This window comes from Hermetia illucens, chromosome 2, assembly GCF_905115235.1.
Source record: "Hermetia illucens chromosome 2, iHerIll2.2.curated.20191125, whole genome shotgun sequence".
NCBI lineage: Eukaryota > Metazoa > Arthropoda > Insecta > Diptera > Stratiomyidae > Hermetia > Hermetia illucens.
The window spans coordinates 91,066,470-91,092,189 of record NC_051850.1 but is presented as its reverse complement, the minus strand read 5'-3'; the positions used below and the strand labels follow the sequence as shown (position 1 = coordinate 91,092,189).

At 40.7% G+C, this 25,720-nt stretch overlaps 1 protein-coding gene across 4 annotated transcripts in view; it reads left to right on the top strand.

The window, feature by feature from the left end:
• LOC119649630 (proton-coupled amino acid transporter-like protein CG1139) overlaps positions 1 to 25,720 on the top strand; it is a 246,042-nt gene that overhangs the window by 130,274 nt on the left and 90,048 nt on the right. The window contains exon 1 of one of the 4 annotated variants that reach the window (XM_038051872.1): positions 1,082 to 1,097. The exons of the other annotated variants lie outside the window; for them this stretch is intronic. The gene's annotated coding sequence lies outside the window, so the exon portion shown is untranslated. Of the gene's footprint in view, positions 1 to 1,081; positions 1,098 to 25,720 lie in introns of those variants that run through there. 4 annotated transcript variants of the gene reach the window in all.

Below are 25,720 nucleotides of genomic sequence, written 5' to 3'. Positions count from 1 at the left end.
GGTCCTCACTATTTTTAAAATAAAAATTAGACTTAGTTCAGTAAGATTATACATAGCTGCCATTTACCCTATGGTTGGGTATGGTGATTCTACCGCGGTCCACTGAAACGCGGTTCAGCTTCTTGAGATGCTCGTCCTCCTTCTACCGGTTTGGGCAAGTGCTCTTGCGATGACTCCCTCGTCGGCCATCTTGGAGGAGTGTGGGTTCTACTGTAATGCGTAGTCAGTAATGCAATTACTGCTCTCCTTTTCGTGTGACCTATTCACTGCTCCTTCCACTTACTGAACACTTCGAGTGCGGGTGCCAGGCCTGTGCGCCGACCAAGTTCTTCGTTTGAAATAGTATCAGGCCAGCATACTTCAATGATACAGGCAAGTGTTCAGTAAGCCTTGCACGTTTCGAATGACAGACTTTCCATGTAATACATCTATATAGTAACACAGAAAGAACGCTGGCAAAGAACAGTTTCAAATAGCTTTTAATGTTGAGATAACTGCATATCTAGATTTTATTCAAGGCGACGAAAGTAGTTTTAGCGTTACTACTTCGTCGGGTGGCGTTCAGTTCCGTGCGATTGTCGGAAGAAAGCTCACTTCTTGGATATACAAGTTGATTAACGGCTTCTAGGCTCTGCCCATTGATGCAGATAGGGAGAGTTCGATGACCCGTTAAACTGAGAATCTTGGTTTTGTTGGTATTTATCTACAGTCTAACTTTATTTCCATACCCTTTCCACCCCGCTATGAACCTCTAATTCCTCTGAGATTTTACCACGATGCAGCTCGTGGCATCTAACGTAATCATGTGTATTACTGAAGAATTGCTATTCAGATACAGGGTAATGTCAGATACACTTCATGTTCACGCTGTCGAATGCTTTTCCGAAATCGATGCTTCACCTGCCCTTCTTCGATTTTGCGAAAGGTTTAGTTAAACCAGTTTTTCACAAAAAAGAACAAAAACAATAAATTGAATGATCACCTGAATTCTCGTAGAGAACATTGAATTCAATTGGAATTTCTAGTTATTTCTCTATTTTCATTTCAGGTATGTACAGTCAGCCTTGCTTTGGATTTATTTCTTTAGAGCCGCAGTGGTAAGTTTATGTGTTAAATAATTTCTCGTAACCACATTTTTTCCCTTACACTTCGCTGGACTTTTTTGACGATGACCGATCAGATCACTCTTCAAAAATTATCGCATTTTAGAATAAGCAATAGGTATGATGGTAAGGTTATTATATATCTACATCGGTACATACACATATGTAACCTAGTCCTTTCTATATCATGCATATATGACCTATGTGGGTGAATGGAAATAGAGTTCGAGCTCCGCGGAAGGCACTTGGAAAATGTCTGCGCTGCGCGTATTATAAGACCCAGGACGGCAGGTGAAGTCATTAGCACCGGAGCCGCACATCAGACCCAATGAAAGTATTGTTGCCTTACCCGATTTTATTCGTTTGATTACCTCTTCAACTGCTTTAGTGCTGACAGCTGGAGTTGTTTCAAGTGCCGACAGTGCTTGTTTGTAAGGGCCGACAATCGCGTAAAAGACATGATATCTTCTTCTTTCTCCCGAAATCGTTTATTTTACCTTGGGGCAGTGCGTTCCTCATGTTATCCACAGGCAATGTTGAGGTACCATAGTCTCAGAAGGAATGACTTTGCTAGGAGGAACTACCAGAAAGCATACTATAAAAAACGGAAGTTTATACACTCTTTTAATAAGCCGTGTATTGACAAATACATGGTCGTGAGTGTCGGCAAAATCGACAGTACGATCGCAACCTTGATTGCTTGTTCCAACCGTTTTTTGCCAATGGCACCTTTTGCCGATTGCCTTTTCTTTCGCATGTCCATTCTATTAACGTGATTCACAATAGCCACCTGCCTTCTAAATACAGTAACTTTATTGCAGCTATATTTAATAATTATTATTTCATTTGAGGATAAAGTGGTCCATCTACTCAACGAGAGGCCGTTCTAATTATGCCCAATCTACATCCACCAAATTTTCACAATTTATTGCGAGGGCTTAAATACAGTAGATTCTCAAGCGATTCAATTTATATGAGAAAACCACGTTTTGTTTTTATTGATTTTTATATAAAAAATTTAGGCAATTATTAGGTTGTCGCATATGAAATGGCCGTTTTGGCAATCAAGTGAAGTTAGTTGCGATTTGTGTATCAAACACCACCAGTTGGCGCTGTTGGTGTTGAATATTGAAGTATAAATACTCCTACATTTAATACAGGAATCATTCTAGTTTTGAACATCGTTGGGATAACAGGGAACAGAAAGAAACAAGTCGAGAAACCGGAAGCTGAGCGCTTCAGGTATGGAAGGTTTTGTTTGGTTCTTGTATGAGTATATTAGAGTGTAGAACTATCCCATTTGTACGTAGCCCCTTAAGAATATGCATTTAGCATGTCAGATTTAGTACTACGGGTTATAAATTTACATGGTAAAGATAAATTTGAGCTACTGTAACTTTGTTAATAATAGTATGATTTTGATCAAACTTGGAGATAATATGCCTCATATTATATTTTATACTACTGCCAACTTTTATAACTCTGAGATAAACTTAAGGGGGGTTTTACTAAATTTTCCTAAAAATATGGTAATATACTATTATTAACTTAATTTGAACAGACATCGATATTGGGAGTATTTTGAGGCCTGGGCACCATATAGAGGCAGCTTCATGACTTTTTTCAAATTTTTCGGTTGAGAATGGGTCCGTAAAAGAAATCTTCATTTTCCACCCCTCCCACTCCCTGCCTTTTTAACAAATCTCAAAACTAAGACTGGCTTCGAAAATTACTAATTAAACCTTTCATTTGATACCCCACATGACTATATTTGGTGAAACAAATTTTACTCCCCCCTTTTATAATACATGTATGGGGACCCCCCCAACGTAGGAGAATATCACTCACTGCATATCTGGGGGTCCACAAGTCCCGCCATCTCACCAAATTTCGTGTCAATGGGTAAAGCCGTTTCTGAGAAAAGTGCCTGTGTTTTGCAAACAAAACCTTAAAAAAAGGCTTGAAAAGAGCCAAGAACGTATACTTTTTTTGTATGAGTTCAAACTCGGTTATAAAGCGGCGGAGGCGACCAAGAACATTAACAGCGCATTTTGTACTGATACGGTAACCGAGTTAACCACACGCCGGTGGTTCGAACAATTCCGGTTAGGCGATGTAAACCTTCGAAGTGAGCCACGTGGACATCTAAGACCATCGATTGACAACGACGAGCTGCGTTTGCTAGTCACACGTCAGTCTCTGAGGGACATTGCAGAGAAACTGGGCGTACACTAGTCCACGGTTTTCCGGCACTTGCAACAAAGGTGAAAAAGCTCGACAAATGGGTTCCGCATGCCCTTACGAAGCAAAACATAGCGCTTCGAATGGATATTTGCAGTTCTCTACTCACCCGCAAGTGACATGTGATAAAAGGTGGATATTATACGACAATCGTCGCCAATCAGCACAATGGCTAGATGCTGATGTGCCACCGAAGCATATGCCGAAAACGAGCCTCAATCCGAAGAAGGTATTGGTGGCTGTTTGGTGGTCTACAGCTGGAGTTATCCACTATTCTTTCTTAGCACCTTGAGAAACGATAAATGCACAGCCCAACTCGAGGAAACGCACCAAAAATTGAGTATTCAACGGCCGAGATTGCTCAACAGAAATGGTGTGATACTCCTTCACGACAATTCACGAACTCATGTATCCAGAACAGCGGTTCAAAAGTTGAACGAATTTTGCAGTATGAGACTCTGCATCATCCACCATATTCACCGGACCTTTCGCCAACCGACTACCTTTTTTTTTAAGCATTTGGATTATTTTTTGGCGGAAAAACAATTTAGGAACGAAAAGGCTGTCAAAATTGCCTTCGACGAATTTATCAACAGACAGTTGGACTTCTACGAAACTGACATAAATGCTCTTGAATCTCGCTGGGAGAAGTGTTTTGAATCGACTGCCACCTATTTTGATTAAATAAATAAGTTTTTGTAAACTTTACAGTCGTTTCAAATTTTAGTACAAAAACGGTCATTTCATTTGCAACAACCTAATACATTATGTTGATCATAGCTCCGTTATTATTTATTGCACTGACTCCTACCTCATATCTCATTTTAAAGGTCTTTTCAAGCACTGAAAGAGGTTCAGATCAATTTCCACTAGAAGATACTGGTTATTTGACCTTGAAAGGATTTTTTTTTAACATCACGAATTTACGTTTGATGAACTACAACTCAGAGCATTTTGCACCTACAAAGAAATAAAAACATTCATAATATGCGTTGTTTCTGGTTAATATCATGTCTACATAAAATGTATGGTTTTCAAGTTACTTGCGAAAAGCCGTTAAAAAACATGCATTTTCGATGCTTAGAATTGACCATTTAATCGATTTCTGTGGTTATTTCGGAAGGAGGGGTCCCACCCCTCCGGGGGGAGGCACACATAATATAATTTTTGTATCTGATGCCATGCTCTACCGCCACCACAAATTTCATGTCAATCAGTCTTGGTTGAAAGAATTCGGAGGACTGGACGGACTACTGCTGCTATCCTAAAGTGCATATTATCGATTTAGCCTTCAGTAAACAAAAGAAAACTGATAACTTAATGGAGGAGACGGTCTCGACCAGACTTTTCCCCCAGCCTTGTTTACCTATCAAAGATACTTCCAATAATAATAAATTTAGACTTCTGCAAGAGCAACCATTTACAAGAAGATCCACTTCCAAGTCTATAAATTTTGGTATATTGGGAGAACGTTGTAAAACCCCGTAAACCGTTCAACTCAGCCTCTATTTTTACCACTTGCTAACAAAAGTAAACAATATTACCCGCAAAACAAATTATACAATGGCACAAAAAATGGCTAAAACTTTACGCACGGTTTTTACCCAAAATCTGTGGTTTAGTACCAAGAAGACTGGCGACCGGTTAGGCATACTAAACCTTCGCTGGCCTCGTTAAAAATGCAAAACGCATTCAAAATGTGATTTTTACAAGCCAATACAAGCAATAATTGCTGCATACTAACTACCCAACAATTGGGCTGAATCGAAGGCGGTTATTCCCCTTGATGCATTTGGGAAAGAACATGGTCCTCGACCAACTCGGCGTAATGGACGTACTGGACGCGATAACGTGTCGGCCGGTACTTTGAAAGGCAATTGCCAATTTTCTGAATAAATTACTTTTTCTTCAACGACGGAGAACGTGAACTTCATAAATGGTCATTAAATCCAAAACTGGTTAGTTCAGATACAAATCGTACGATTTTCCAATAGATTTATTCACGGACTATCAAACTGAAATGAAAATTAGACATTGGTGGTTATTTTACGATTTAGTTTGCTTGCAGCGGCTTTCAACCGTCTCTATGAGGTTTGGTTCAGGGACTTAATCTTTCGTATTGTACATATATACATACTCTATGTGTTTCTTCAAATGTTGGTTGATATACATTAGTTAGACTAGGATAATAAATCTATCGAATCTGCAGTTGGTGGAGATGCGTCCTGTGTTGTCCTGTGAGCTGAAGAATACACTCAAAGGCTTCCCTGCTTGTCGTAAGAGGTGACTGAAAGGGATAGAAATTGATGTGCTAGCAACCGGCAAATTTTGAAACTTTACTGCTACCGAAACGTCAACAACGCCTTGGGTAAGAACTGACTTGGCTATCGAAAACTGACTATGATTTGTTTCTGGAATGTGCGCACGTCCTTAGAATGCTCACTTTTTCAACTTGAGCGGGAATTTCAGCGGGTGGGACTCTACTCTACTCTACACTGCAAAGCCATATGGTAGCAGATGCGAATTCGGTGTTGGGTTGCTTCTGACCTCTACCGCAAGGCGAGCTCTCTTGACCTGGGAGCCGGTTTCTGACAAACTTCTAACTGCAGGATTCCGGTCCAGGTTAAGGAGCATCATAATTGTACATTGCGCACCAACGGAGACTTCCGATATAGTGAAGTAGGATGCTTATCTTCGAGCAATTAAACGCAGGCTTCCCAAAGGTGATATTGTGATCGTAATGGGTGATCTGTCTGGCTCTGGGCAAGATGGGATCTGAAAACATCTTGCTTAGACATGTGGTAGTACATTATATTAAACGAAGAACTCGATTGGGGCACAGGCCTGGCACTCGTACGCACTATGATCGGAAAACGAAAGTGGCGGTGGATGGGTGTCATTTTAAGGAGCTGCGACAATTAGTCCACTCTTCCATGATGGCCGACGAGTGGGTCGCCCTATGAGCACATGGCGCTGAACAGAAGGGAGGTGTGCCAGCGGCTACAAAGTTGTGGGGAGTGAAACGCATTTCAGGTAGCCGGGAGCGATGGCGCGTACGTGTGGTTGACGCGCTGTACCCCACACCAAGGGGTGAATGGCAACCATATATATATATAAATACTTCAGTGAATTAGCGATTTCCTGGAATTAATAATTGGCTTTTGCATATTTTAACAAAAAGCAAAAAAAACCAACGCTGTGCAAGTGATAAGCTCACAGCAGCGGGGCAAACACAAGGCGAACCCCGACACCCATGACGGTTGAGAGTCAAACCCAGGGCGGCGAGATTAGGAGACTGACTCTCTATCCCCTCAATCATCGCGCTGTCAGGCGACCGTGACAATCTTATTTCACCGAATATTGTCTTGTGGAATAGTCTCAATAAGTAGTTTTCCAAATAGATATTACTTTTGACGTTGGTTGCAAAGGGGAGGAGTGCGGGGATCCGAAAAGGGTCAATTACTTGAAGGATCTGATGTCATAAATATCCAACCAAGAAATCTGAGAAAAAATTGGGATGGCACATGTTCATGGTATCTAGTCCTCAAAACACTCTCTGTTACGGTAGCTAGTCAAATAGAGTCGATAATAGTATATTGTAATATACTGTACACCGTGAACCCGCATTAAATTCATCCTAGATAGACTAAATGTCGCCTTAATGTAGGTTTTAATGTCCTGCTAGTGCTAACAAAATTATATTGAGTGAAATTTGGCCCTTTTGCATCAGATTACTGCCTAAGGGATAAAATGTCACTACCACGTCGAATCGAATATCGGGCATATTCGTCGGATATATATGTAGACACTGCTACGTATAAATGGAACCATAGTTACCCAATTATTTTTGAATAAAAATCCACAAAACCTTTCATACGTGAAGTGCTGAGGTTCCGGCTTCCGACTTGAATAAAAAGTTTTCCACATAAGATAACACGAAACTTTTATATCGACGTCGAGCGTCGAGCTTCCGTTGCTCCGACTTGATTATACTCTAACAGAAGAATGTGGAATAAAGAAATTTATCATTCGATTGCTCCTCTCTGGCCGAAAATTATGTTTACGTACTAGATTTGTTACGATTGTATGCTAAATATTGGTTCTTATTTCTTACAAAAATACTCTAGGAACAGTCTAAGGATGTGCGTTGAACAAAATGCTCGCACAACTACTGAAGAAAATTGTCAACATCGAAACACCAACCTCGAAACCATCCGATTTGCTGTCTCTAATGCAATTCTTGCTGGGCTAGAGAACAAATATGGGTTGAAAAAGCAAGGGGTAGTTGCTAGAGGTTTAAAATGGGCTGCATGTCTAATTGAAAATGGCGTCCAACGTGGTAGATGGACCCTATACATTCGACACATAGGACCGAAGCTGCAAACGGTTCGGTAGAAAGTCGTCTTTAACAGAGGCACTTGAATTTCACGGAAGAAGGACCACTTCATGTACATGTGTCTCTAATATATCATATTATACGTTTACTAATAACAAATAAAAACTCCGACCTTATTTTGTTTTAAGTGGACTTTCTGTTTTAAAATTTGATAATAACACACTTTTTTCGGATTTTTCATCATATTATGTAAAAGGTTGTTTTTGCCATGTTTAAGTCGTCTTTACCGCTGTAGAGAGCGCTCAGGAAATGTTACGGTGCAAAGTTTTATGGAGTGCTTGTAATAGATACATTAAAAATTCAAAAAGAACTCTATTCATTTGACTCAATGTAAAATTTTTTCGCCAGATGTAAATGCGAGATGCCGGAAAATTTTCTTCTGTTCTGTCCTAAGCATTTTTGGGGCTACCCATTCATTGGCCATCTTAAGAGGGTGGGTCTCACTGCATGGCGTAGCTGGCAATGCAATTGTCGCCCTCCTTAATTTGTGACCTATCCACTGCCATTTCCGCCTCTCGATCTAACCGTAGGTGAGGCCCTTGCGCCGAACAGAACACCCTCAACATGACTTTAGTGTTGATTTTACTGCATTTCAAGATAATAGGCAAAGAGCGAAATTCAATCTAGCGCTGTTAATACGTCGCGTGACATCGAATTCGGCGCCACCCTCCGCAGAAACTACTCTTCCTGAATATATCAGTTGATCAACGTCTTCGATTATCTGCCCATTAATGCAGATAATGAGATTGTGACGCCCCGTCAGACTGAGAACTTTGCTTTTGTTGGTATCTACCTTCATTGAAACTCTACTTGCCTCTCTTTCTAAATCCAGAGCTATTTAGTCAAGGTCCATGACCCGGTGTGCAAGCAGATGAGAAAGTCACCGTTAACAAGAAGACATTATATCGGTGGCAAAATGGAAACTTGGCAGATTTCGCTTTGGACCTCAAAATCCTCCGAAATTTTGATTCGGTGCAGCACGTGACATTTTGCGCAGTCATATGTCGCTCTGATAATCATCATCATTAATGGCGCAACAACCGGTATTCGGTCTAGGTCTCCCTTAATAAAGAACTCCAGGCATCCCGGTTTTGCGTAGAGGTGCATTCGATATCCTCAAAAGCTGTCTGGCGTCCTGGCCTACGCCATCGCTCTATCTGAGACAGGGTCTGCCTCGTCTTCTTTTTCCAGTCACCGTAACCTATTGAGCCGGATTTTATCCATAACCAGGCGTTATGTAGACTACGGAATCGTCCATCCTCATGTAGGGGGCCAAAAATTCATCGGAGGATTCTTCTTTCGAACGCGGCCAAGACTTCGCAATTCTTCTTGTTAAGACCCCGAGTCTCCGAGGGGTACATGAGGACTAGCAAGATCATTGTCTAGTACAGTAAGAGCTATGATCCTATGGTGAGACGTTTCGAACGAAACTGTTTTTGTAAGCTGTAATAGGCTCTGTCGGCTGCCAACAACCGTGCGCGGATTTCATCGTCATAGCCGTTATCGGTTGTGATTTTCGACCCTAGATAGGAGAAATTATCAACGGTCTGAAAGTTGTTGTCTTCTATCTTTATTCTTCCCGTTTGAACAGTGCGGTTTGATGTTGTTGGTTGGTTGGTTTTCGCTGCTGACCTTGCCACCATATATTTTGTCTTGCCTTCAATGATGTGCATCCCAAGATCTCGCGCCGCCTGCTCGATCTGGATAAAGGCAGTTTGTACGTCTCCGATTTGGATGAAGGCAGTTTTTACGACTCATGATAGCTACGCCAGATACATTTCCTGTTTACGTTATCGAAAACTTTCTCGAAATCGATGAAGAGCAGATGCAGCGAAGATTTAAACTCTGTGCGTTGTTCCAAAATTGTAGGGTGTGTACGTGGTCAGTGTAGGTTCATCTGGAACGGAAGCAAGCTAGCTTCTTATCGATCAAACTTTCGAGATGTTCTTTGATACATTCCAGGATTAATTTAGCGATAACCTTTGCGACGGCAGGGCGCACGCAGATATTCCACATAATGTTACAACCAAAACGGGTGCTCATCTTTGAAATCTAGGCGATCATCCCCTTATTTCATTTTCTGGGAAAGCTCTTGTATTCCCAGAATGTTCGTACGGGTGGAAGAAACAGATCTCCGAGAACTGCAGGTTGCTACACATAGAAAACCTTCTTCTCTACCATATCGCGTGGTTCCCTTTGTGAATAGCACCCTGCAATTGTGATGCTCCTTAACCTGGATCGGAATCTTCCAGTCAGAAACATTAATCAATGCATATTTTTATGGCTTTCTGTGGTGGTCCAAATTTAAAGAAATAAATTTCATTCTACTCTACATACTTGTCAAAATATGCGGAATCTTAAATATACAAATATTATTTAAAAATTGTTAAAAAAATTCTCAAAGTTGTTGCATTTTTTTAATTAAAAAATTATTTTTAAAATGTCTGTCTGTCTGTCTGTCTTTCACAGGCACTTTCTTGGATACGGCTATACCGATTGACATAAAATTCGGTGAGAAGCTGGGAAGTCCCACACATGCAGTAAATTACTTTTTCCTGAGTTAAGTTTAGGGTAGTTCTCATACATCCAAAAGGGGGTTGTACATTTGTTTCTCCGAATATTCTTTGCTTGGTATTAAATAAAAAGTCTCGGTTAGAACTTTCCGAAACCAATTTTAATTTTGATATGTGTTGGAGTGTGGGGGTCCAAAGTGATGATTTTGTTTACAAACCCAATCGCTAATCTGAAGAAAAAAACATGAAGCTGCGATACGATGTCCAGACCCCCATAATCATGTCTACTCAAATTAAGTTAATAATAGTATATTACTATGTTTTTGGAAGATTCACTAAAAACTCCCCTTGAGTTTATGCGATAGTTATAAATAGTATATAGTAAATACTTATAATAATATAGAGTATATTACGTTTGATTAAAATGATACAAATTCCTACAACTATTGGTAAAGTTACAGTATCTCAAAGCTGTCTCCTTTCTTGTCAATTTACTACAACCCAAAATACTGAACGTCAATGTCACGCTAAAGTGAGTAGTTTAACATGCTAAATATACATATGCATTATGGGCTAGGTACAAATGGGATGGTTCTGCACTCAAATATATTAGCGTAAACAACAAACAAAACCTTTCATACCTGAAACGTCGAGCTTCCGGTTTCCGACTTATTAATTCTTCTCGTTAATGAATCTTTAAAGACGTTATTCATCCTTGCCGCACGATTTAAGTGAAACAAATCAAAAGTCCATTTTGGGATTGTACTGCATTTAAAAATAGGCAATGATGCAAGCCTCTTATCATCTAGTGAAGACAGAGACAATCTGTGGTAAATAACCAGCCGAGAGTTTTCAATTTGAAAATGAACATAGACAATTCCGTTTCTAAAAGAACTTCAAACCCAATAATGATTGAAATAGAGCAGATGATGATATTCATCCTGTTTTGAAACTTTCATAATTTTCAACGGCACAAAACCGGTATCTGGCCTACTTTTATAAAGTACTTCGGAGATCCCGGTTTTACTCCCAAGTCCACCAATTATATGCTTGCAAGCTGTTTGGGATTCCACTATCTTTCCATCTGAATGGTCTACCATCCCTTTTTAAGGTTCTATACAAAACAAAACCTTATCAAAATCGACTTCCTGTCTACCTGTTCGTCTATCTGTTTGTCTGTCTGTCCGCCACATGCATTTTTCTCGTAGATGGTTATAGCGATTGACACCAAATTTGGCGAAAGATTGGGAACTGTGAACACTCACGCATACAGTGAAATGCATCTTATTATGTCGAATTTAAGGGGGGGGGGGGGGCTCCCCGTACATGCAAGAGGGGTGTGTAAATTTTGTTTCACTTAATATAGTCATGTGAGGTATCAAATGAAAGGTCTCAATTAGTGCTTTCCGAAACCGCTATTAGTTTTGACATTTTTCGGAAAGGTGGGGAGTGCGGGGGGACAAAATTGATCATATATTCAATTGGCCCATTCTGAGAAACTGCCCAACCGTAAAATCTGAAAAAAAAGAACAGGCTGCCACTATATGGTACCTAGGTTTCTAAATGCCTTCTATACCGATATCTTTTCAAATAAAGTTAATAATAGTATAGTATATAGTATAAAACCCCCTTAAGTTCATCCTAGTACCGCGAAGATAGTAAGATGAGTAAGTAAGACAGGTTATAACATAGAGCATGATTGTACCAAGTTTGATGGAAATCGCACTATTACTAACAAAGTTATATTAGGTCAAAGTTGTCGTTTCTTCACAAATTCAAGGCTAGGAATGTCAATATCACCCGAAAATGGATACTCTCACATCATATATGCATATATTACCTGCTACTTACTAATGGGGAAAATGCACACTCAAATGTCTTTATATAAGAAATACACAAAACCTTTGATACCTGAAGAGTGCAGCTTCCGGTTTGCCGACTTGTTTCCTTTTCTACCGTAGATATAGCCCCTATAGATTTTTCGGACTGGATTATCGTCACCCATACGGATATGACCCATACTCTTGTTGAGTGGGATGTTACTTACAACCAGACCCGTTCTGCTCAGAAAGTTCGTCATTATAATGCAATGGAACGGTTGAAACGTTTTGATCAGTGAAAATCAGCTCGAAAGAAAAGAAAAAAGTCGGATCAACGAGAAAATAATGGGACAGTTTTCTAACGGTTGTTCAAAGTGAAAATAACACATATCGGTTGGTATAATGTAAAAGTGACCTCATTTGACTGTCTGTTTGTCTGTCTCAGAAACGGTTGTACAAATTGACACCAAATTTGGTGGAAATTGTGAATGTCCTGGTATGCAGTGTGTTATATCGGTCTATGTGGAACTTAAGGGGGGTATATATGTAAAAAGGGGCTGTAATTTCTTTTTCATCGAATATAGTCATATGGTATATGAAATAAAAGGTCTCGATTAGTAATTTTCAATGCTGGCTTCAGCCATGACATTTAATGCAAACTAGGAGAAGGGGGCTGCAAAGTGGTCACTTCTTTTCCGGACCCATTCTCAGAACCTACCCAACCGAACATGTGAAAAACACACAAAGTTTCCACTATATCATGTCTGGGCTCCGTAATAGCGATATCTACTGAAATAACTTAACAATAATATATCACCATAATTTTTAAGTAATTGACTATAAAACCCCCCTCAAGTACATCCTAGAATTAGAATAAGCTAGGTTATAATATAAAGGGTGATTCTTCCAAGTTTGGTTTTAATAACGAAGTTATAGTAGGCCAAATTCGCCGCTTCAGTGCAAATGGAACAAATGTCCGCACAATATTTTTATATAAAAAATATACAAAACCTTTCATATCTGAAGTGTCCAGCTTCCGGTTTTTTGGGGTTCCGCATATCAGCATTCAAATTTCAACTAAATCGTAGTTTTTTCTGAGTGCTTTCCCGAAACTTTGAAGACGTGGTTTCGAGTAAAACGCGTTTAAAATTTTGACAATAGATTTTGTGTAATAAAACTTACTAATGAGATGTTCCGAAATTCTTTCTCGTAGGCTATGTCGAGTTCTAATTTTCGTGTAGTGCAAATTTTTACATAATGCCTATACCTTAGTTAGTTGAAAATAACATTATCGTCGCGGTTTTATATATAAGGGACGATTCTACACCTACTGGAGCGCCCTCCTTTCTTTGTGCGTGCGACTTGTGTTTCTGTGGCTAGCATTAAGCCGGCTCAACACGTATACCCCTTAGCGTAACATAGTGGGAACCAAAGGCAAAGCTTCCTTAAAGATTCATTTAGGATTAATAGCAATTGCTCTTAATGGAGTCTGTGAGCGAAGCTTGCTGGAAGTACACAGAGATATACATTTCCAATGCTTTGTGTAAAGCAAAACCTGTCACAGGCATTTCCTTCATTTCAAGAGCAAATAAGTAGATGCATCCAAGATCAATCTTTCGGAATCAAAGATTTTGAATGCTTCCCCACAATGATATGCAGTGTTAAAATGAAATGAGGTGTTATTGGAAAGGGAATGCATCCATCCATACCTTTCGAGGCTTGAAATATCAAAATCGTAACTAACTAAATGCGACATTTCATCTGCGACGACCAACACTGCTGCTTACATATAAGTAAGCAGTTCTCTCCCTACGGCACTCTGACTTTATAAAGATCATATACACATACGCATAGTGGGCAACCACTGCTCAGGTCATTCGAACCATTGATCAATTTGATGCGAATTTTTGCCAGTCGATTCGCTAGTCATCATACAATTCAATTGCCAGAAAACATGATCTTCAAAATCGCCGCCAGACTTGCCGCAAGCATTAATTAAATATTTATGTGGATACCAGGGATTTGCTGAAGCTTCCAGCCAACATTCATTTTTGCTCTTTTGTAGATAATTATGTATGCATGTAGGTGCGATCGTAAATTGAGGAATCATTTATTATCATGCGAATATTATAATTTATTGTGGTGCTTTCTGACCTTATTTCGTGTTGTGGGTTTAGTGTTTACCTTGAATGGTGAATGATTAGCATTTGTGGATACCGAACCCGATCCAACCTGAACTGGTTAGAGATGGAGTCGTTTATTTACATAATTTTGTATTGGACTAGACAATACTATGTTGTTTTGGAAAGAAGTGCTTTGACACTGCGATAGAAGTTTAACTGGGTGTTTACGCGGGGCGTGTTTCAGTTGCAAAGAGTATAAGGAACTGGTTTAATTGAGATATTCTTCGTTAAAGAAATGAATAGGAAAGGGAACGAACATACATTCAAAATCAAACTTGAAGTCTGCTATTCCTGTTTCTGACGTCATGTTAACTATGTAACTTGTTACAGGATGACTTAAATGCAACCCGTTATCATAGTCAACAGGACACCGAATAGCGATACACATGAAGGTGAAACATAGCATAACCAGGATAACCTTAATAACCTGGAATGTCGCGACCGACTAGGAAAAGTCAAATTCATCTCGTAATTAAGGCGATGCCCTTAGCTTGTTATTTTAACCATTAACTAGTTTCGTGGAATCTAAGTGGACGCCATCGTACACCTTTTTTACTCCAATATTCATAATTTATAATTTACACCCTCCCCCTTTTTTAACTCCATTTAAAACGGTGTAGCTCACTGCATGCGTGGACATTCCCAGTTCCCACTTTAACGGCTTAACAAATTCCGAGAAAAATGCGTGCGACAGTCAGACGTCTGTCTGACAGTACGAATTTAATAGGGTTTTGCTTTACACAAAACCTTAGAAAGAGACTGAAAATGAAGTTAACAAAAGTTTAATTCACATTTAAAAGTGTTTTTTGTCTTTAAATGCAAATTTTCTTCGCAATTTCTGTACTTTACCTGCTTTTAAAAGAAAAACCTTATTGAAATCGGGTTACTGTCTGTCTGTCCACTTCCTCAGAAATGGTTAACCCTACTGGCGAGGAAACCACTCAATCCAAAAATTTGAAAAAAATCATGGTGTTCCACCCACATATAGTATCTAGTACTCAAAATATTCTCCGTTACGATATCTGCTTAAATAAAGTTAATAATAGTGTATTATTATCCTTTAAAACTTTGCTGCGATCCTAGATCCATAAAATTATTACTGGAAAATTTAATGGGAATCCTACTAAGAAGTTATGGTGGCCTAAACTGTCAAATTGTTACTACCTAAAAGGCAACATTTTAGTACCACATCGAATTGAATGCAAATATATTGAAGGTGTTCGAATAGTTGAGTGGTTAGAGCACGAGGCTGTCGTTCTGAAGGTCGCGGTTCAAATCTCACTGGTGGCAGTGGAATTTGTATTCTGATTTGACGTCAGATACCAGTCGACTCAGCTGTGAATGAGTACCTGAGTCAAATCACAGTAATAATCTCGGATGGGCGCAATGCTGACCACACTGCCTCCTATGGGGCATTGTAATCCTGTAGTGTACCGTTTCGGTCTTGCATGAAGTGCTTGATTGTTGCGCCAACGATTATTATTATTAGTATATTGAAGGTATATACACTACGAGCCATGTTTAAATGGAATCGTCATATTTAAATGGAATTGTCATGTACCCAAATATTCTTACATAAAAAATCAACAAAACCTTTCATACCTGAAGGGCTGAGCTTCCGGTTTTTCAACTTTTCAAATTGCGGCCGTTTTAAAGTCTCGGTACCAGTAACGTAATTAAAAGTATCACATCCAGTTATGAGTTGACTTGTAGTAGTTTTTGTCTGTGAAAAACGACTAACCCATTGTCAGGAGATTTTGTAGGTTTAAAGACTCTTCAAATTTCTAGATTGATTTCACCTATCAACTTATTCAAGATGGAAGAAGAATTCGTTTCAAGCATTAATCAAAAATTTCCGAAAATCGGAAAACAGTGAGACTCTAAAACTTAATAGTAGATTATTATTCCTTATAAATTTACTGTAACGCTCCTCCATTATGAATGTGAGATAGGAAACAATATTGAGAAATTATTAACAAAACAAGTGTACCTCAATTGTCCTTTTTGACTTTGTGCTCTTGGAATTTAAAAAAAACTGTTTTTGTCCGACCATTATTGTAAAATGTTACTATAAACGCATGAATATTCTTATCGTCTTATTTGTGAATCATCCCTTGGAATGGGGGTCTTAACTGCGTTTTTCATGCACCAGGCCCACAAAACTGTATTTTTTCTTGTAGGAGTACCTAAAGAGTAAAATATATTACGGTAACAAATAAACAATTGAAGCACTGAAAGAACAGGTCAGGCAAAAGATGGTTCAAACCAAACTGGCAATGCTGAAGTATGTAATGATAATTTCAATGTTCTTCTCGAAGAATGTCTGCAACCCATCGGACATCCTGTTAGTATAGTTATTTTTATACCTGAAATACGTTTGGCCGAATATTTCTTTTAATGTAATTTAAGTTGGTAAAAGAGAAATTTAACTGTTGTGAATGTTTTGTCAAGTTTTTACTAAAATGTAAATTTTCCGATATAAGGTATCAAATAAAAAGTCTCCATTGGTACTTTGCGAACGAGGTCTTAGTTTCGACATCAGTCGATCCCGAACCCAGATTTGCTTCAAGATATCGTTAGTTAATTCCAAGAGCATCGAACCTACCCATTGCTCAGGTAGATCCCGATGAAATGAAGGTAACCACAGAAGAAGTTATTGCCGCGAAGAAGATTACCGAAAATAAAATTTCAGGCTTAGATCTTGAATTAGGCGCTGTTGGTGGTAGTCAAAACAGTCCCAATTTGACTCGCATAAATATTCACGGCATGTTTCAAGGAAGAGATTTTCCTTGAAAAGTGGAAGCAATAGAAACTAGTGCTAAGTTTGAAAAAAAACTTTTTGGTGATCCTTCGAATTAAAACCCATGTCAAACTTTTCGAACGAATCTACAATAACCTTGTACCGATCACAGAAAGTAAGGGTAGCCTTTCGGGCAGGTAGCTAGGATTCCGATGATCACTGCAGGCACACCAAAGCGAGGGATCCACTCTCGACAGAGGGCTTCGGCACAAGATTGCTCGGTAATGTCCTTAAGAGGTATTACCTCAGACCACCGCGTAAACCTGTCGATGATTGTAAAGCAATACTTGAAACCATGCGAGTCTCTAAAAGGTCCTACTATGTCGAGGTGTAAGGTGTGGAACCACTTGGTAGTGCGGGGAAATGAGCCCACTTCTTTCCTTATATGACTGGTAACCTTACATTTCTGGCATGCGATGCATTGATGTCCTTATTCATGGAGGTCAAAAGGTAGTATAGGTCCCGGGGCGAAACGTGGATTGGTACCCACGATGGAGCATAAAACCTGGGAAATGCCAGCTGAACCAACACCAACAGCTCTACTACCAAACCCTATCTCCACCTCCACGTGGTGACCGCTGGGAGCTCTTTCTTGACGAAAAGCTGCAGACGGAGAAGGATGAAGGCGAGTCTCCCGCGCCTAAAAACGGGACAAATTGTACCAACTGGTCCTCCAGGTTGGGGGTTGGGTAGGGCTGACAACCCTACATGGAAAACAACTTGTTACGAAGCCACAACAGGAGCCTCGGATAGGACGGATTTTAAAACGACGAACCCGGCAACGACAAAGGAACAACGATTTGCGCATTTTCTCATGGAACGTGCGCTCCCTGTACAGAGATGAAGCTGATAAGCAGCTAGCCGATACCCTGTCCCAATATAGGGCTGATATAACAGCGTTGCAAGAGATGCGATGGACAGGGACCGGTTTCCTGGAGAAGAGCCACTACACCATATATTATAGCGGTCATCCAGTAAACCATGTGCTCGGAGTAGGTTTCTTAGTCAGCCAAAAAATGAAACCTGCTGTTATCGGCTTTGAAAACATAAACGAACGGCTATGCACTCTGCGCTTCCGAGTCAAGTTTAGAAATATAAGCCTCATAAACGTTTACGCCCCTACAGAGGAGACTGCAGAGTCGGAGAAGGATACCTTCTACGAGGCAGTAGAACGAACCCTCGAAGCCTGTCCCAGATATGATATCAAAATCATACTTGGGGATTTTAACAGCCAAGTAGGGAAGGAGCCCGTATTCAGGCGATACGTTGGCTCCCATCGCTTACACGAAAAAACAAATGATAACGGACTGCGGACTATTCAATTAGCAGGGTCACACGAAATGGTTGTTGGAAGTACCTGGTTTGCGCGGAAAGCGGTCCACAAACATACTTGGGCCTTTCCAGACGGGACCACTTTCAACCAAATTGACCACGTGTTGATCGAACGCCGCCACCTCTCAGCCTTGATGAATGTCAGAACATATAGGGGGGCCAATATAGACTCCACTATCTCGTTGGCATAGTGCTCCGAGCTCGAATAACAATACCACCTAGAATCCCCTCTGACAATCAGGTGAGAGTGAACACTGAAGCCATCCACAACAGAACCCTCCGCGACACCTATAAGAGGGAAATGGATGCCGTAATAACCGCAGTCAACAGAGGACCTGGAGATGAAGCATCAACAAATGATCTTCACAACCACCTGAAGAACGTTATCATGGATATGGCCACAAATTTACTTGGCGCCAGCCGCAAAAGGAGTCGGAACGGCTGGTTTGACGATGAATGTAAGCTAGCAACGGAACGGAAGAATGCCGCATACCGAGTAATGTTGCATTCTCAAAGAACGCGGGCACGCGCAGAGACTTATCACGAACTCCGTCGAGCGGAGAAGCGACTTCACAGACGGAAAAAGGAAGCCTGGGGGAACCAACAAGTCTGTGAACTAGAAAAGTACAGGGAGCAACCGCACCAGGCGCGCACCTTTTACCAACAAGTCAGCAGGATGAAGCCTTATACACCTCGATGCTCATCCTGCCGAGACAAAGAGGTTGAGTACTTTGATGAGCTACTGTACAACCAGAACATCGGCGAGTTGGAGGTCCCGCCAACTGAAGACGACGGACAAATACTGCCACCACCAAGTTTAGTAGAAACAGTCCGTGCAATTCATCGGCTAAAAAATCATAAGTCGCCAGGAACCGATGGAATTACAGCCGAATTGGTTAAATATGGAGGCGGCCAGTTACACCAAGTGGTTCACCAACTTGTGCTCAAGGTATGGGACAGCGAATCAATGCCTGACGATTGGCAACGAGGCATAATCTGTCTCATACATAAAGAGGGAGATATCGCACAGTGCAGCAATTATAGAGGTATCACGTTGCTGAGTATCATCTATAAGATATTCTCCACTATCTTGATAGGCCGGATAACCCCACACGCCCAGAACATCATTGGCCCATACCAAAGAAGCTTTACTCCAGGAAAATCAGCAACAGATCAGATTTTCTCTTTGCGGTAGGCGATGGAAAAACTGTTGGAATATGGACAACAGTTGCACCATCTGTTCATCGACTTTAAAGCCGCCTATGATAGCATAGCCAGGGTAAAACTGTACACGGCCATGAGGGAATTCGGTATCCTGACGAAATTAATAAGACTGACTAGGCTGACCGTGACCAATGTGCGAGGCCAGATAAAAACAGCAGAATCACTCTCAAGACCATTCGACATCAACAACGGTCTACGACAAGGGGATGTGCTATCATGCGTCCTCTTTAACCTGGCCCTCGAGAAAGTGATCCGTGATGCTGAGGTAAATACAAGAGGTACGATCCTCTTCAAGTCCACCCAACTACTGGCCTATGCTGACGATATGGACATCATGGGACGAACGATCCGAGACGTACAAACTGCCTTCATCCAGATCGAGCAGGCGATGTTTGGCGCGAGATCTTGGGCTGCACATCAATGAAGGCAAGACAAAATATATGGTAGCAACGTCAGCACCGAAGACGAATCAACCAACAACATCAAACCGCACTGGTCAAACACAAACACGAAGAAGAATAAGGATAGGAGAATACAACTTTGAGACCGTTGACAATTTCTCCTATCTAGGGTCGAAAATCACAACCGATAACAACTACGATGATGAAAGCCGCGCACGGTTGTTGTCAGCCAACAGAGCCTATTTCAGCTTACAAAGACTGTTCCGCTCGAAACGTCTCACCATAGGGTCAAAGCTCTTACTGTACAAGAGAATGATCTTGCCAGTCCTCATGTATTCCTCGGAAACTTGGGTTCTTACCAAGAAAAATTGCGAACTCTTGGCCGCGTTCGAGAGAAGAATCCTCCGAAGAATTTTTGGCCCCCTACATGAGGATGGACGATTCCGTAGCCTACACAATGACGAAATCTATGAGCGATACCATGACCGTCCGGTTGTGGATAAAATCCGGCTCAATAGGTTACGGTGGGCGGGTCACTTAATCCGTATGGATGAAGATGATCCCACCCGGAAAGTCCTATGACGAGGCAGACCCTGCCTAAGATGGAGCGATGGCGTAGGTCGGGATGCCAGACAGCTTTTAGGGATATCGAATTGGTGGACCTCGGTGCAAAACCGGAATGTCTGGAGTTCCTTATTAAGGCAGGCCTAGACCGGATACCGGTTGTTGCGCCGTTGATGATGATTCATGGAGGGCCAGAAGTATTTCTCGGTAACTAAGCGATTTGTCGACCGGATGCGCTAAGTCGTGAACCGCGTGGAATACTTCCATGCGAAAGATGGCCAAGTATTCGCAGCAAATTTGTATTTGGGGTTGAATTTGAGGCTCTGAAGTACTACGTCATCCTGCTGCGCATTGGCAATAGCCGAGAAGTCGAGTGAGGCGGGGATGTTAACCTCGGAGATACGTGACAAAGCGTCAGCAATTATGTTGTCCTTACCGGAGACGTGCTGTATGTCGGATGTGAACTGGCTTGTAAAGCTCAGGTGTGACGAGGGGACGCTTTGTCGGGGTTTTGTTTCAAAGCATACGTTAGAGGCTTGTGGTGCGTGAACACTGTGGGGGGAGAAGCGAAAGTACTTAATGCTCAAAAATTCTGCCAGCAGTTCGATCGTAGGCGCTGAGAAGAAGCTCAACGACTGCCAGGCCTGATTCACCTTTAGATGAAAAGCAGCACCTACTGCGATGTTAAAAGCATCAACAAAAACGGCTAGGGGTGCATCTTGTAGAGGAAATGCCAAGAGTGTAGCATCAGCCAGTTGTTGTCGCGATTTATCAAACGCGCGGACAGCGCCGAAGTGGCCGAGAAATTTCACCTGTGTTTGGCGAAACTTGCATTTATCAACGTTTAGGACTAAACCAACCTCAAGAAGACGTTGAAAAATGCACTCGAGATGGGCTAAGTGCTCAGACTCTGAGGAAGAAGCGACCAAAACATCATCCAAATAAACGAAACAGAAGTCGAGGTTTCCCACGACCGAGTGAATGAACCTTTAAAAGGTTTGCGCCGCATTGCACAACCCGAAAGTCAACCGTGTGAACTCGAAGAGTCCAAAAGGCATGCATATTCCCGTCTTTGGAATGTCTCCTGGAGCTGCAGGGATTTGGTGATAAGCCTTGGTTAAATCCAACGTCGAAAAGATACGGCAGTTTGCGAGATGATACGCAAAGTCGTGGATGAGGAGAATAAGATCTCGGTGTGGAACAGTCTGTGCGTTTAGCCTTCTACAATCCCCACAAGGGCCATTTGGCTTATGGATCATATGGAGTGGGGAAGGCCAACAGCTATCCGAAGTTCTGCAGAAACCCTGTTGCTTAAGATGTTCTAATTCTTTCCGTGCAATAACCAATTTCTGGGGTGGTAGGGGACGCATCTTTGAGAAGATAGGGGAAGCAGTTGTGTTAATGTGGTGCTGCACATTGTGCTTCACTGGTTTAGAGAGACTACATTCGGTAGTAATCTGGCTGAACTTTTGGAGGAGTGCCCGAACACGAGAGCTAGTAATGTCCTCGAAAAGTACGGAAAGATTGTTGTTAGGAAGAGATGAGATTTGGCCTGACGAATTAAGGTTGGTTATGTAGTCTATAAGGGACCTGACCTAAATTTCGAAGGCTGCTAATCCCGTTGCGCCGCAGTGTCATGCTGTACAGTACACTGTATATGTTGATGATTCTAGGATAAACACAAGGATGTTCCCAGGTAATTTTCAAAAAATTCACTTGTAATAAATATTAGAATATAATATTATTCGCTTTATTTAAACAGTAACGGTATGGAGAGTATTTTGAGTTCATGATGCCATGTGCGTGGACCACCATATTTTTTTCAGATATTTGGGTTGGGTAGTTTCTGAGATCAGGTCCTTGAAGTAACTGGCCATTTTCGGAACCCGCACTCCTCGCCTTTGCAATTAATGTCAAAACTAACACCGCCTTCGGAAAGTACAAATGAAGATCTTTCACTTGATGGCTAACATGACTATATTCGGGAAAGAACATTTTCTACACCCTTTTTGCGTGTATGCGGAACCTCGCCCTTCCGTAAACTCAATGGGGAAGTATGTTACTGACTGCATGCAATGAGATCCACAGGTCGCGCCTTTCTCTCAAATTTTGTATCAATAGAAGTAATCGTTTCTGAGATGGAAGGTATGACAGAGAGACAGACAGACCGACGGACAGTAAACCGATTTCGACAAGGTTTGATTTTACAGAAACCCTTAAAAAAGAAAGACTGTCGGATAGAGAAACAGTAAACCAATTTTCAACAAAACTTAAAAGAAGGACTAATCATGCGCCCAATGTTCCTGATGTGAGAAAACCACCAAACTTTTCATATCGTATCTAGCTTACAGTTTCTGACCTGTTTAATTTTTCATTGGTGTTCTTGAAGTTTTCTAAGTCCATGCTAGGCAATTTTTATCGCAAGTAACCTTAAATCATGTAATCATAAATAACTTATCTTCGCGTTCGGCATAGCAAACTGTGTTTTATTATAATTATTGGAAGATTACCTTGCGCGTTCAACTACAATGCAAATAAACGAAATTTATGCTCAAATTATCTACCGCCACATAAACGACGTTACCCTCAGAATAATCAAAACAGCTTAAATATGAAATGTAAATATTTGCATCGTGTAAAATCTGGAAATTCTCTTCAAGCATAATTTGCATTTCGATTGCATCTAATTTGGGTCAATTAGACAAATGTTTTGGACTATTCCAAACGTTAGTTGGAAAAATAACGTCTGCAGCTCGATAAATTAGCATAAGTGTAGGTGTGGTTGTTTAAGCAATCATTTGCGCAGCACATGATAGGGTAATTTTATCATTGCAATTGTGCAATGGAGGCAAGTGGAAACTGTATGTTATCTGATAAGTGCTCATCTGTACGTATGCTGTGTGAACAGTTTCCAAGGCATGAAGTGTGTTCAGGGACTGTTGCGCCATCATTAGTTGGCTTCGCGATAGTCTTAAGAAAAGAATATGAATGGGAAAATATATTAAAGAAAACACATTTCATATTTCATTATTTGGGATATTCCACAAAAAAGTATTTCACGAATTGTTGTGCATATAGAGCTTGCAAATCCCAAATATTCGAACAAAACATGTAACCTATATAGAACATAATGTGGTGGTATTTATATAGATGCAAATTAATTAAATAGGAACTTGAATTTGAGAAAAAACCTTTAAACCCGTGGCGGACCTTTTCTGCTAGTTTTTACGCCAGGGGTATATCTGGTCACCGATGCTTTTTCTTCTCGTCATCGGTGATGTTCTTCATGTTACATTTACCTGGAGGGCGAGGAAAAATTCAATGTTAAGTCATCTTTTCTCAAATATTTCGTCTATGCGAATGACAACTGCTTCCTCTTTCATGGACTTATGGAGCTTGGCAAGCAGGGTCAGACTGAAGATAAACACCAGAAAAATCAAGGCTATTAGTGTGACTGATCATGACATCGTACTCTTCTTATTTGCATTAATGGATAGAATATCGAAGGCGTTGATCTGTTTGCGGATGGCGAGACCGAACTAGATGTCATCCGACGAATTAATTATTCAAATTCACCTTGGCTTTTTTGTCCAGAAATTAAAAATGGGACTATTACAACACAGCTGTTCCAGGCTAGTGTTTTCTCTATGCTATCATATCGGAGTAGTACATGGAAAGTGGCCACTACTGTTACACAAAAGTTTCAACCTTTCATTATTTCATATCCCCGTGGTGTCAGTAGGGTATTCTGCTCTAAGATAGTGAGATAACCATCATTACAATTTGTTGTCCTCTAATATTTAAACTGATTTCTCAAATATTCAAAGAATTTTTTAACACACTGGAGAACAGATTTCTTGTCTGGGAACTTTAATGTTAAGCGCATTCATTGGGAATTCAGATTGATCACTCCCAAAGGAATTATTTGACGTTGATCTTACCAAAAACCTGCCCGTAAGTTGGGGCTTCGAAAAACAGTCAGCCTTTCCTGCTTGTCGTAAGAGCGATAGAAATTTGTGGGTTAACAACCTGCAAATTTCGAAATTTTATTGTTACCGAAACGACAACAACATCTCTGATAAGGAACTCACCTCACGGATGCTGACTTTGGCTATCGACAACGGCCTATGATGGGCTTCTGGAATTTGCGCACACTCTTTGACAACGGTAGCGAGGGTGCTCAGAATGCTCGCTTTCTTCATCCCGAGCGAGAATTCCAATGATATAAGCTGGATGTTCTGGGCCTGGGCGAAATAAGACGGTGGAAAGTACTTTTCTCTCTAGGCAATGTGCTTCTGTACTCTGGGACCCTCCCATGACCAGTCTATATTATATTGATTTTTAATGTGATGGCAATTGATGATTGGGATTTTAAGTTTTAATAGTCAATGATATGCGATCTATCAAAAGACCAAAGACTCAACTCGTCTCACCGAGAAGTGAGGAAGCCTATATTGGAGAATGCTGTCCGCCGTCTATCTATCTGTCGCACGCATTTTTCTCGGAAGCAGTTTAATACCAATTTTTTAGGGGGAAGGGGGTTCCAGACATGTGCACCAAATGTAGTCATGTGGGCGGTCGAAAGTGATAATTATTTTCACGGACCCATTCTCAGAAACTACCCAACCAAAATTCTGAAAAAAAGTCAAGAGGCTGCTACTATAGGGTGCCTAGGCTCCGAAATACCCTCCATACTGATATCTGTTCAAATGAAGTTAATAATAATATAATTTTTAGTTATTAAGTTAATCCTAAAATCACAAAATGCAGCAATGTAGGCTATAACATACAGCATGATCCTGCTGAGTATGGTGGAAATCGCAATATTACTAACTTAGTTATAATAGGTTAAATATGATGCTTCTGTGCGAAATTAAGACTTTAAATGTCAATATCACGTGAAAGTGGATATTCCCACATAATATATGCATATATTAAGTGCTTGGCACCAATGGGGCAAATGTCCACTTAAATAAATGAAATACACAAAACCTTTCAACTTGAAGCGTCCAGTTTCCGGTTTCTCAATTTGTTTTTAATGCTCTCGAAGTTGGCAATAGTTGGCAAACCACTGGATCGTTATGAACATTATAATGCGTTGATAAAACGTTTCTTAATTTGGCAAAAGGCAAAAATGGTTCGC